The sequence below is a fragment of the Cervus elaphus genome, chromosome 6 (genome assembly GCF_910594005.1).
Source record: "Cervus elaphus chromosome 6, mCerEla1.1, whole genome shotgun sequence".
Lineage (NCBI taxonomy): Eukaryota > Metazoa > Chordata > Mammalia > Artiodactyla > Cervidae > Cervus > Cervus elaphus.
In genome coordinates this window covers 26,065,737-26,080,364 of record NC_057820.1, presented here as the reverse complement: position 1 = coordinate 26,080,364, position 14,628 = coordinate 26,065,737, and positions in this window count along the sequence as shown.

Sequence of the window (14,628 nt, the reverse complement as noted above, 5' to 3'; positions counted from 1 at the left end):
CCATACACAAAAAATAAACTCAAAATGGACTTAAATTTAAGATCCAAAAGCATAAAACTCCTAGAAGAAAACATAGGGGGTCAGCTCCTTGACATTGGTCTTTTTAATGATTTTTTGTACATCAAAAAGCAACAGCAAAAATAAATAAGAGGTACCACATCAAGCTAAAACATTTCTGCATAGGAAAATAAAGATAAAATCAACCAAATAAAAAACAACCTATGGAATAGGAGAAAATATTTGCAAATCATACATCTGATAAGTGGTTAAAATCCAAGATATATAAAGAATTCTTACAACTCAATAGAAAAACCAAAACAATCTTATTAAAAAATGGATAATGGCACTGAGTAGACACTTTTCCAAAGAAGGCATACATGTACATGACAAGGGGTTCAACATCAGTAATTATCAGAGAAATGTAAATAAAAACCACAAAGAGATATTACCTCACACTGTTAGAATGACTATCATCAAAATGACAGGAGATAACAAGTAGCAAGCACTTGCCAGCTCCCATGATAGCGTGAGCCAATTCCTTAAAATAACTCTCTCTCTCTGTTTTCCTCCTCTCTCCCTCCCCTTCTCCCTCTCTCTCTCTCTCTCTCTATCCCTTTCCATATATATGTTTCCATTGCCCACCTCACAGGACACGCATCCAAGAATTCTCAAAAAAGGGAAGAGAGAGGGTTGGAGAAAGGAGGGCTGGAAAAGAAGAGACAAGGGTGAAACCTCCCCTTCCCTCCCTTCCCCTCTGAAGAAAATTACCAGCCAGGGAGGTGGAAACATTTTATCTTTAAATCAAGTTCAGGATTGGATCATAACTTGGAACTGGATATCTTAGTTTCTGAATTGAAACAAATTGTGATTGTACAATTATGTTTTATTGTCAGTATGTAAAAGTAAACCAGGACAGGGAAACACTTGCTCCACTGAATATATTTGAAACAGACAAAAAATACACTTTTTGAATATATCCCAAGAGTCCTGTTCTTCAAGGTACCAATTACACAAGTATTTCTTTCTGTGATTAAAACACAGCCAAAAGGGACTTCCCTGGTGGTCCAGTCATTACGAATCCACTTTTCAATCCAGGGGACACAGGTTCCATCCTTGGTCGGGAAACTATTAATAAGATCCTCCCTGCTGCGGGAGCACCCAGGCCCTCAAACTACAGCTACTGAGCCCATATGCTCTGGAGCCTGTGTGCCACAACAAAAGATTCTGAATGACACAATTAAGACTTGATGCAGCCAAATAAATAAATATTTTTTTAAAAAGAGCCAATATTCAATTTTAACCTCAATTTAATGAATATTTCCACATTTCTTATAAATCTAACTGCATATATTATTGGTTGCACTACCTAAAAGTGTCTTTTATATGAGAACTTACAGGATAAATTCTTTAAAGATTCCCCTTAAAAGTTAGATTTTTTAGTACACAGGAAAAAATGTATATTTCAATTTATAATAAAAATTATACTACCTTTGTTTCAGCTAACATGTATTGCCAATGTACCACATGCTAAACATGTGCTAATGATAGCCAAGTGGATACTGCTTCTGCCCTCTAGAGTCACTGGCTGGTAGGGGAGATATTACTGCAGAAGTAAGTATGAAATTATAAGTTTTGCTAAGCATTATCAAAAAAAGTATTGTGTGATACTACAACAGAGGGTGACAATTTAGATCAATAAATTTAGGAACTGTCCCTCTGAGGAAGTGACATTTAAGCTTAGCCCCAAGGAGTGGGAGTTAATTAGTTCCGCAGAGAACAGGAGAAGTGCATCCTGGCAAAGAGCAGCACGCCCCCCACTGGAGGTGAGAAGCCTTGGGTGTATTGAAGAAAACGTAGCTGGAGTGTAAAGAGAAAAAAGATTATTTTTCTAAGTCCTCCTACCAAGGAGGGCTCTTGGTAAGGGATTCGGGGAATCAGTGAGGTGATGAAGGGCCTGGGAGGACACACTAAGAATTTTGGATTCTATCATAAGTTCAGTGCAGAACCATGAAATGATTTGAAGAGGGAAGCAAATGGTTTGATTTATGTTTTTTAAATGCTCACTTTGGCTACAGTTTAAGGAATGGATCAAGGTGGACAAGAATGAAAGAGGGAAGAACTCCCCCTCCCCCACCAGATAACTACTGAACTATATAGTGGTCCAGGGAGATCATGGTGGCTGGTGGGCTAGGGAAGACTGGTGGATTTGACCTTGATTTTGCCAGGTCGAGTGATGGGTTGGATGTGAAGAGTGGATGGGGGTGGGGTGGGAAGTGTCAGAGATGACTCCCACTACATGAAGGTCTCCACGTTCCCTTCTTTGCCCTCAGCCCTGAGCCAACTCTCAACCCATTCCCCCACCAACCTACCATCCATTTAGCACTTGAGTTCAGCAAAGATGGCATGAGACATAAGCACAGCCTCTATCCACCACTCTGGAGTTGAAACATCCGCACGAAGGGAGTGAAAACCTAGAGAAAAACGCAGACTGTGGCACTAAAGCCATTAATAAGGAACATAGCCATTTGACCTATGACTGATTTGCAAGTCACAGTTACAGGCCCTAACGACAGCCCTTATCAATGTATGTTCTTTCCGACAGTTGTACTTACAGCAAGAATCTATCATCTGAATATTAACATAATATTAAATTTTAAATAATATTTAAAATTTTAAGTGGTAATGATTCTAATTTATCACCCAAATCTGAAGGAATAATGAGAGCATTTGTCTTGGAAACACAGTGGTCTCTTGCTTTAACTATTTTTAAAGTTTGCCACTCATTTTATCACCACTGTCTGGTCCCAACTCAGATGATGCCCTGGTGCCAGAAATTGCACAGATGCATAAATCAGACAGAAAAGTACAACAGAATGTCTTGGTAATGAGCTCTGAAGCATGCCAGAGAAACCTGTATTATAGCTGGAATAAACTTTAAATTTCGGTTTTAAAAGAGAAAATAAGGGGAAGAATGATGCCTGGATTTCTGGCATGAGCAACCAGCTAGATGGAGTTAGCATTTATTAAGACATCACAGGCCAAAACAGGCAGATAAAAGAGGATAAGCAAGTTCCAAACATGTAGCATTTAAGATGCCTGTGACGTACCTGGGTGGGGTGATCAGTTTGGCAGTTGTATATGGGGAGCTGATGTTTAGAAGAAAGATCCAAGCTAGAGACAGAAAAAGATGTTACATTGTTGGATCATAAATTCTATGCAAAACTTTGTTAGGAGATAAGATTTCTCAACAAAATAAGTGTAAAGTGAACTGAAAAGAAGGTATAGGACTGAAAGGGAGACAGAGTAGAACCAGGACCGTAATGCCATGAAATCCAAGAAGAAAACAATTTGTTCCGTATTTACTTTTAAGAACTAGATCTGGTTCTCAGCAGTCAGAGCTCACTGACCCCACATTTGGCATACACTCAGCCCACATCTGGGTACAAGTACACATCACTCACCCCACATCTGGGTACAAACACTTCTCCACTCTCTGATCTCCTATAAATCTTCACATTTCACTAACTTTTCTTGCTCCTTCCCCCACTGGGTTCAAACCACACAAGTTATGTTGGGCATTTGCTCAAGAAAGCAAAGAAGATTAGACCCCAGGAGGTCTACCAGTTGGCCCAAGAGAAAGCCCATTACTCCAAACCACTTCCATATCCAGACTCCCAATTTTAACTTTGTAACTTCCTTGAGTGAGGAGTTGGTGCAAGAAAGAAACTAAAAGAGAGATGTTGGAAAGCAAAGATTAAAAGACAAAGAAAAAGAGAGAGAGAAACAGAGAAATACTTTACAGAGATGTCTCTTCTACCAGATTATCATCTTAAAAATCTTTAGCCATGCTTTCAAATCTTTCCTTGCTGAAATGGCCATTTTGGAAAAGAATTATTTCAATTTGGCATGTAGCCTAAGATACCAAATAATTTAGAAGGCTTATACTTGCCTCATGGAAATTCACAAAGAAAAGAGGAAAGTATAAGTTCAGGATTCCCCCTGATTTAAAAAGGGAACTGGATCATTCAAATCATTTCCAAATGGGCCTTAAAATTGTTTTACAGACAAGCAAAATTACTGTGGCTTGAATGCTTGTGACACTCATTGTGTTTAGTATTTGGCAATGGGTTGTATTTTTTCTTTTTGACATCAAATATAATATCTGTGATTTGAAAAGTGAAAGTGTTAGTCACAAGGTCATGTCCAACTCTGCGACCCCATCAATTGTGGCCCACCAGGCTCCTCTGTCCATGGGATTCCCCAGGCAAGAATACTGGAGTGGTTTGCCATTTCCTCCTTCAGGAGATTTTCCCCACCCTGGATCAGACCTGGGTCTCCTGCATTGCAGGCAGATTCTTTGCTGTCTGAGCTACCAGAGATTTCAACTCCAGATTTTTTTTCTTAAGCACTTAATAACAGACTTTAGAATTAGATCTGTATGTGAGGCTAGCTCACATCTGAAACATCTATTTCTGCTTTATTGACTATACCAAAGCCTTTGACTGTGTGGATCACAACAAACTGTGGAAAATTCTTAAAGAGATGGGAATACCAGACGACCTGACCTGGCTCCTGAGAAATCTGTATGCAGGTCAAGAAACAACAGTTAGAACTGCACATGGCACAACAGGTTGGTTCCAAATTCGGAAAGAAGTACATCAAGGGTGTATATTGTCACCCTGCTTGTTTAACAAATGCAGACTATATCATGCCAAATGCTGGGCTGGATGAAGGACAAGCTAGAATCAAGATTTCTGGGACAAATATCAATAACCTCAGATATGCAGATGACACTACTCTTACGGCAGAAAGCGAAGAAGAACTAAAGAGCCTCTTGATTAAAGTGAAAGTGGAGAGTGACAAAGTTGGCCTAAAACTCAACATTCAGGAAACTAAGATAAGGCATCTTGTCCTATCACTTCATGGCAAATAGATGGGGAAACAATGGAAACAGTGACAGACTTTATTTTGAGGGGCTCCAAAATCACTGCAGATGGTGACTGCAGCCATGAAATTAAAAGATGCTTGCTCCCTGGAAGAAAAGCTATGACCAACTTAGACAGCATATTAAAAAGCAGAGACATTAGTTTGTCAACAAAGGTCCATCTAGTCAAAGCTATGGTTTTTCCACTTATCATGTATGGATGTGAGAGTTGGACCATGAAGAAGGTTAAGTGCCAAAGAATTGTTGCTTTTGAACTGTGGTGTTGGAAAAGACTCTTAGGAGTCCCTTGAACTTCAAGGAGATCTAACCTGTCAATCCTAAAGCAAATCAGTCTTGAATATTCATTGGAATGATGCTGAAGCTGAAACTCCAATACTTTGGCCACCTGATACAAAGAACTGACTCATTAGAAAAGACTCTAATGCTGGGAAAGATTGAAGGCAGGAGGAAAAGGGTACGACAGAGGATGAGATGGTTGGATGGCATCGCCGACTCAATGGATATGAGTTTGAGTAAGCTCCGGGAGTTGGTAATGGTCAAGGAAGCCTGATGTGCTGCAGTCCATGGAGTCACAAAGAGTGGGACCTGACTGAACGACTGAACTGAACTGAACTGTGAGACTAGCTACTATAAATAACTAATTATATGACCTTGAGCTAGTTACCCAGCCTCTCTAAGCCTAAAAGTCTGCATTTGTAAAATAAGTATGTACCTTCCAGAGCTGTTTTGAGGATTGGTGGTGGTGGTTTAGTTGCTATGTCATGCCTGACTCTTGTAACCATGGACTAAAGCCCCCCAGGCTCCTCTGTCCATGGGATTTTCCAGGCAAGAATACTGGAGTGTGTTGCCATTTCCTTCTCCAGGGGATCTTCTAGACCCAGGAATAGAACCTGGGTCTCCTGCATTGCAGGAAATTCTTTACCAACTGAGCTATACAAGAGAATAAGATAAAAGATAGGACACGGTTAGTTACTTAACTTAATGAGAGTTTCTAATCACTGAATTTTACTGTCTTCCTAGGAGACCCTCAGAAAATCATCCAGAAGGTATACATTCCATAGAAGACCTCACATTGAAGTGGGCAAGGAAGTAGGGCTTACATTATTGTCATTGCTGATATCAAATAATGTTCTGATATTAATCATAGGAATACATATTGGAAACTTACTAATTATTCAAGAAAGTAAATCCTTCAGGTTTTCAGGTAGAAGCATGAGCTATTATATGATGTTGACAGTCACCTGAAGCCCAAAAGAGAATGTCCTCACCTACCCAGGTTAGGATCATTAGATACTACATTCCTGGAGAACTATTCCACCTTCTCCTTTTTTCCTTGTTTTTTTTGTCAGTAACATATCTTTGAAAGCTGATAGAGGCAGTCCTGAGCAGCATAAAAGAGTGGATATGAGCATCATTACAAGAATCTGATGATAGCAGACATATGGCCATTATACACAAAATAGGAAAAAGAAGAAAAGATCATTTACTTTAAGTCCCAGAAGTTTTATAAACAAAATCTGAACATTTTATTATTTAGTTTTAAAGATGAGTAAACAAAGACTCAGAAAGATTAAGCAACCTCTCTGAGGCATTTAATGATAGACAATAGAGCTGAGATTTGTGTCCAAGTCTTTCCCATCTTGACATAAAAATATCCTCTGATTCTTCACCACCCTATATTCACTTCCTTATATACACACTCTTTGCATATAACTTCATACTTCCTCCTTTTATGTAGATAAAGTGTATCTTCTCACTCCTTCACTTTGAGTTTAGCCATATGATTTGTTGTTGTTGTTGCTCAGTCACTAAGTCATATCTGACTCTTTGTGACTCATAGACTGCAGCATGCCAGGCTCCCCTGTCCTTCACTATCTCCCAGAGTTTGCTCAGATTCATGCCCATTGACTTGGTGATGCTATCTAACCATCTCATCCTCTGCCACCCTCCTCCTTTTGCCTTCAGTCTTTCCCAGCATCAGAGTCTTTTCCAATGGGTTAACACTTTGCGTCAGGTGGCCAAAGTATTGGAGCTTAAGCTTCAGTCCTTCCAATGAATATTCAGGGTTGATTTCCTTTAGGATTGACTGGTTTGATCTCCTTGCAGTCCAAAGGCCATATGACTTAACTGTGGCCAATAGGATGAGGGGGAAATAATTATGTGCCTAAGTCCTCAGAGACCTTGAACACTTTCTACTTGTGTTGTTGGACCTCGGCCGTCACCACGAAAAGTACACATCTAGATATTTCCCAAGGAGAGGAGAATCACATGGAGTAGAGCCACTCCAGCCAAATCTAACCTCCTGCCAAACCAGAGTTAGTCTGTAGATATAAAACCTATAATATTAAGTGGTTGTCATTGCTGACCACTTAGTTTTGGAGTAATTTGTTTTGCAGCAATAGCTGACAGATGCACATACTATCAACATCCTGAGCTTGACATTATTCATATCAATGTCATATGAAGACTTCCTTCTGTAGTCATGAGGATGGTAACACAGAAGGTCAGCTGCAAACAACATCTTTTAGAAAGATATTAAAGGTATTGCTGAGAAGTCAAAAAAGCTCATAGCGATATTTGATTTCTTGTATTTGTAGAGGAGAAAATCTATTTGAGATTTTTCCCAGCCTGAATTTTTGCCTACATTTCCCCGACTTCAATCTTAGCTTTGGGTTACCATGGTCTCCTTCATCATCATTTCCTAAGTCCAGTCAGCCCAGCCATGAATGGCTTTACTGAATGTTCTGTCTTTTATCTTCTCTCACTCTGAGCCACTTAAGACTTTCAGTTGCAATTTTCTAAAGCAGACTAGGTCTTCATTATTTATGGGAGCCTGTTATTTATGAAGCAGTCTCTTGAACATAGATGTCACCTCCAACATATTAAATAATAATTTCGTGGCTTTCCATCAGTAACAATCTGAGGTAGATGCAAAGCTATTTTTTCAAACTGAAGGCTCAGTCATTAATCAGTAAGTCCCCAAGTGACTGTCTCCTTCTATGTTCACTCTTCTCTGTCATCCCTTGTATAGTCTGTTTTTGTTTCAGTTTTTTTCAGTTTTTCAATAAGACTGCAATGAAAAATTAGGATAATGATCTCTGGGGAGAGTAAAAGCACTGGTGCTCCTCCTAAGGAAAGCTATCACAAGACGATATATAATAAGTCATCAGATGTATGACTCTTTATTTCTTAATTTAACTTGCTATGCAATGTGCCCACGTGTGTATGTAGATAAATGCATTCATTTGTTTTGCTACTCCTAATATATTGAAAGCTTCTTAAAGATAAGGACTGTGACTTCTCTTTCTCTGCAGCTCTAGTGCCCATCAGAGCCATGAGCATAATAGATGCTCCATGAACATTTGGTAAATGAATGAAAAAATCCTCATTCTGCATTGCTCAATGTTTCAACAGAAATAATTTTTTTCAGTTGTGCCTTCCAAGTAAAAGAAGCTGCAGAATCAACCAGCATGGCAGGGAACTCATGGGACTACTTTGTTTGTTAAATATTTCACCTTCAGGGCACTATAGCACTCTCAAAGGGTAGGTGTTAACAGTTGCTTTAAAATTATTAACCCTAAAGCAAAGGCAACAGAAAACTTCCCTCACCATGTGCCCCTATTACTTGCAAAATCAGCAGCTTTCCCAGGATGCAGAAACTCCTCCTTTTCCCATCTTTTCCTCTCCCGTCTTTGCCCTACCCTTCACCCCTGAGCAAGCACACAAAAACATCAAGAGTCATTTGGATGATATTTACACCATGTGACTTTCTCACTCAGTTTGTTTCCTTGGGTAATCCTCAGAAAATAGAGGAAGAACACAAAGATAAGGCCTCTCTGGTTCACTATTACCTACATCTGTGTTCCTGAGTCCACCTAAAGGGATGACTCACAAATTCCTTGGCTGGTCTGGCTTCAGTGGTCTCCTGTCATCTCTCTTTCAGGCTATCCTCACCCCATTCTATGTCTCAATTTGTACCAGAGTGATCTTTCTAAATCACGCATACTCCCTTATTTGACAACCAAAATAGCTTCCAATGCCCAGAGAAGTAGTTGTTAACTTTTTATGGAGGACTCCTCCCATACCACTCAAACACCCATGTGCATAAATCCACTAAACTTCACATACAATCTTGGATGTTCCTTGGATCCCAGGGTTAAGACCTCTTAAATCAAAGAGAAGTTTCTACTCCTACATCTAGCATCCAAGTTCCTCCACAATTTTCCCAAACTATGTTTCTCAGCTATCTCATCTCCCCAAATTCTCCTAATTCAATTCCAAATAGATTTGCCACCCAGAGTGCTTTTCCCATTTACTTTTCCACACCTGACAAAATCGAAGTCAGAAACTCTGGACTCTAATTAAGTCGCTTATCATTTCTGAAGCTCAGTTTCCACATGTACAAATTGATGGAGCTGGCTTAGATCAGTGTTTCCCAAAATATGATAAGTGAGACACTAATTTTAGGTGGAACACAATCTATTAATGTTTACTTTAAGAATAGGTTGGATGGCATCACTGAGTCAATGGACACGAGTTTGAGCAAACTCTAGGAGATAGTGAAGGACAGGGAAGCCTGGTGTGCTGCAGTTCATGGGGTCACAAAGAGTTGGGCATGACTTAATGACTGAACAACAATCAAGATACTGCAAAAACTAGCAAGTGCATAGATGAACCTATTTGCAGGCTATTAATATAGATGCAGATGTAGAGAACAGATGTGTGGATATGGTGGGGTTGAACTGGGAGACTGGGGTTGACATATATATAGTACCCTGTGTAAAATAGATAGCTAGTGGGAACCTAACGTATAGGGAGGTCAATTTGGTGCTGTGTGATGACCTAGAAGAGTGGGATGGGGTGGAGATCAGAGGGAAGTCTAAGAAGGAGGGGATATATGTGTACATATAGCTGATTCACTTCACTGTACAGCCAAAGCCAATATAACCATTGTAAAGCAACCATACCACAATAAAGGAAAAAATGGCAAGATTATATGCAATTCTGAAGCCTGAGGAGCATTGGACCACTGGATCCCCAAGGCTCCTCCCACGATATTTCCCTAGACTCTCTTCAAGGAGAACTTGACTCCCAGAGCTGAACTTGTTACTCTAATCAAAACAATAAGGAAGGAGATCAAAGAGCTACCTTTTTATTCTTGACAAGAAGAAAAGGTGAATTAAGAAAAAAAAAAAAGTTCTCCATTTTTAGGTGGAGACAACTAGAAAGAATTTGATACAAGTTGCCCAAAGTCTACAAGGAAAGTATTGTCGGCTTACAGAACTCAGAGCTTGCTCGCTTGAGACTGGCATTGACAGTTTTGTTGGAGTCAACTGATAGTACAGTTATGGCTCAAAACATAAATGAGCATAAATTTTTTTCTTAATGACTAACACACATGCATTCAAATCCAGATAGAAACTGCAGCTGCTCCCTCCAACTACTCTAAGTTTGATGAACAGATGGCAGGCTTCCTCTGGGAATGCAAAGATGTAGGGCTGTCTCATAGATAGAAATCACATAAAGTTAGAACACCAGGAGGAGTGGGTGTTGTGACTACAAATACATTTAGAATTCCTGCAAAAAATGGTCTGGGTCCTGTGTGCTGCACATCATTCATGGCTATCGTGTTCTTTTATTTAAAATATTGATGATTCAGAGGCCGTGTATCATTTAATCAGTAGAGATATAGATGAAATAGATTTAGATATAAACATAGACATAGATATAGATATGGGCTTCCCAAGGTAGCTCAGTGGTAAAGAATCCGCCTGCCAATGCAGGAGATGCAGGAGGTGCGGGTTCTATCCCTGAGTCAGAAAGAACCCCTGGAGAAGGAAATGGCACACCTCTTCAGTATTCTTGCCTGAAAAAAAAATTTCTATGGACAGAGGAGCCTGGCAGGTCCATTCTTTGAGAAAAGAATCTGACACAACTGAGCGACTGAACACACACACAGAGATATAGATATTGATACCAATAAGCAATGACTGCAATGGCACCCCACTCCAGTACTCTTGCCTGGAAAATCCCATGGACAGAGGAGCCTGGTAGGCTGCAGTCCATGGGGTCGCGAAGAGTTGGACACGACTGGGTGACTTCACTTTCACTTTTCACTTTCATGCATTGGAGAAGGAAATGGCAACCCACTCCAGCGTTCTTGCCTGGAGAATCTCAGGGATGGGGGAGCCTGGTGGGCTGCCGTCTATGGGGTCACACAGAGTCGGACACAACTGAAGTGACTTAGCAGCAGTAGCAGTTGCACCCAAAGAAATTAGAATTTCTAACAGATGAGCTTTTTCTCTGTAATTTACCACGTGATATAACTTATATGTGGAATCTAAAATATGACCCAAATGAACATATCCACAAAACAATAACAGACTTACAGATATAGAGAACATATTTATAGCTGGCAAGGGAGTGGGGGTTAGAGGAGGGAAGGATTGGGAGTTTGAGATTAGCAGATGCAAACCATTATATAGAAATAGATAAACAAAACAGTCCTATGCATAGCACAGAGAACTATATTCAACATCCTATGAGAAACCACAATGGAAAAGGATATGAGAAAGAATAGATATATATTATATATGTATAAACCTGAGCCAGTTTGCTGTAGAGTACAAATTAACACAACATTGTAAATCAATTATACTTCAATAAAATGTTCTCAAGAAAGAAAATATCCTGGTTTCTCTTCAGATCGAATAAATCTTTTGCCTTTTCTCCATAATTTAAAAATAACCATCCTAACATCTCCATCTTTATATAAAACAAGGTCTAGGAATTGGGAGCTGTTTCCCTCCTTGAGATTTGTTTTGTTATGTGTTGCTATTCCTTAATGTAAAATCAAACCTAAAAAGAAAAGAGGGAGTTGTTATTTAATGTGTATAGAGTTTCAGTTTCACAAGATGAAAAATTTCTGGAGATCAGTTGCACAACATGAATGAACTTAACACCACTGATCTGTACACTTAGAGACTGTCAAGAAGGTTTTAAAAATCAAGCCCAAACTAGGAAGTGTTGGAAGTTAAATCTGAAGCGCCTCCAATAATCTTAGATTGAAATAAACCCAGAAAAAGCAAATAAGAAAAGGACATAAAGAAAACATGACACATACATTCAAAGATGTATCTAGCTAATACCCTTTGGAGATAAGCCCATTAAGAGGAATATAAGGCAATTCAGACTGAATGATGAAGTGATAGAAATTTTCAGGAGAAACAAAGGGACCCTTTACAAGGAATGTAAAAACATCACATGCCAACAAAGTCATTTATATGAGGGAATGGCTCTGATAGTAAAATATGGACCAGACAACAGTGGGTTTAGTGGAGGGGGAATGAACCAAGTCACGTGAGATAATTTAACCACTGGTTAGACCATAGCATACAGACTCTCATCAGGAGATCCCTCCTAGCTCTTTCTATCTCCTTCACCTTTAATGCTGCGTCATTTAATTCTTACTTCTCAGGAAAAAAAGGGTCACTTTTTCAAATCCTTTTACTTGTTTATTTATTTTTGGCTGTGCTGGATCTCTGTTGCTCCGTGGGCTTTCTTCTCTAGTAGTGGAGAGTGGGGACTACTTTCTAGTTGCAGTGGGTGGGCTTCTCATTGCAGGGGGTCCTCTTGCTATCCAACAGGGACCCTAGGGCCCACCAGCTTCAGTAGTTGCAGCATGTGGGCCAAGAAGTTGCAGCTCCCAGGCTCTAAAGCAACAGGCTCAGTAGTTTGGTGCCCAGGCTTAGTTGCTCCATGACATGTGGGATCTTCTCAGATCAGGGATCAAATCCATGTCCTATAAATGTTTAAAAACAAGCTCTTCAGAGAACAATGTGTATATACCTGACTGCTTGTTGTAAAATTTAATGATAGGATGAGTAGCACACTCATTATAAGTGATTCAGCTCAGTTCAGTTCAGTTGCTCAGTCGTGTCCAACTCTTTGCAACCCCATGAACTGCAGCTTGCCGGGCCTCCCTGTCTGTCACCAACTCCTGGAGCTTGCTCAAATTCATGTCCATTGAGTCGGTGATGCCATCCAAACATCTCATCCTCTGTTGTCCCCTTCTCCTCCCACCTTCCATCTTTCCCAGCATCAGGGTCTTTTCTAGTGAGTCAGTTCTTTGAATCAGATGTCCAAAGTATTGGAGTTTTAACTTCAGCATCAGTCCTTCCAATGAATATTCAGGACTGATTTCCTTTAGGATGGACTGGTTGGATCTCCTTGCAGTCCAAGGGACTCTCAAGAGTCTTCTCCAACACCACAGTTCAAAAGCATCAATTCTTCAGTGCTCAGCTTTCTTTATAGTGCAACTCTCACATCCATACATGACTACTGGAAAAACCAAAGATTTGGCAAGACGGACCTTTATTGGCAAAGTAATGTCTCCGCTTTTTAAAATACTGTCTAGGTTGGTCATAACTTTCCTTCCAAGGAGCAAGTGTCTTGATTTCATGGCTACAGTCACCATCTGCAGTGATTTTGGAGCCCACAAAAATAAAGTCTCCCACTGTTTCCCCATCCACTTGCCATGAAGTGATAGGACCAGGTTCCTTGATCTTAGTGTTCTGAATGTTGAGTTTTAAGCCAACTGTTTCACTCTCCTCTTTGACTTTCTTCAAGAGGCTCTTGAGTTCATCTTCGCTTTCTGCCATAAGGGTGGTGTCATCTGCATATCTGAGGTTATTGATATTTCTCCCGGCAATCTTGATTCCAGCTTGGGCTTCACCCAGTCCAGCATTTATCATGATGTACTCTGCATGTAAGTTAAATAAGCAGGGTGACAATATACCTCCTTTTCCAATTTGGAACCAGTCTGTTGTTCCATGTCCAGTACTAACTGTTACTTCTTGACTTGGATACAGATTTCTCAGGAGGCAGATCAGGTGGTCTGGTGTTTTCATCTCTTTCAGAATTTTCCACAGTTTGTTGTGATCCACACAGTCAAAGGTTTTGGCATAGTCAATAAAGCAGAAGTAGATGTTTTTCTGGCACTCTCTCGCTTTTTCAAAGGTCCAGCAGGTGTTGGCAATTTGATCTCTGGTCCTCTGCCTTTTCGAAAGCCAGCTTGAATGTCTGGAAGTTCACAATTCATGTATTGCTGAAGCCTGGCTTGGAGAATTTTGAGCATTAATGCTAGCATGTGAGATGAGTGAAATTGTGCGGTAGTTTGAGCATTGTTTGGCATTGCCTTTCTTTGGGATTGGAATGAAAACTGACCTTTTCCAGTCCTGTGGCCAGTGCTGAGCTTTCCAAATTTGCTGGCATATTAAGTGCAGCACTTTCACAGCATCATCTTTCAGGATTCGAAATAGCTCAACTGGAATTCTATCACCTCCACTAGCTTTGTTCATAGTGATGTTTCCTAGGGCCCACTTGACTTCACATTCCAGGATGTCTGGCTCTAGGTGAGTGATCACACCATCATGATTATCTGGGTCATGAAGATCTTTTTTGTACAGTTTTTCTGTGTATTCTTGCCACCTGTTCTTAATATCTTCTGCTTCTGTTAGATCCATACCATTTCTGTCCTTTATTGTGCCCATCTTTGCATGAAAAGTTCCCTTGGTATCTCTAATTTTCTTGAAGAGATCTCCAGTCTCTCCTATTCTAATGGTTTTCTCTATTTCTTTGTATTGATCGCTGAGGAAGGCTTTCTTATCTCTCCTTGCTATTCT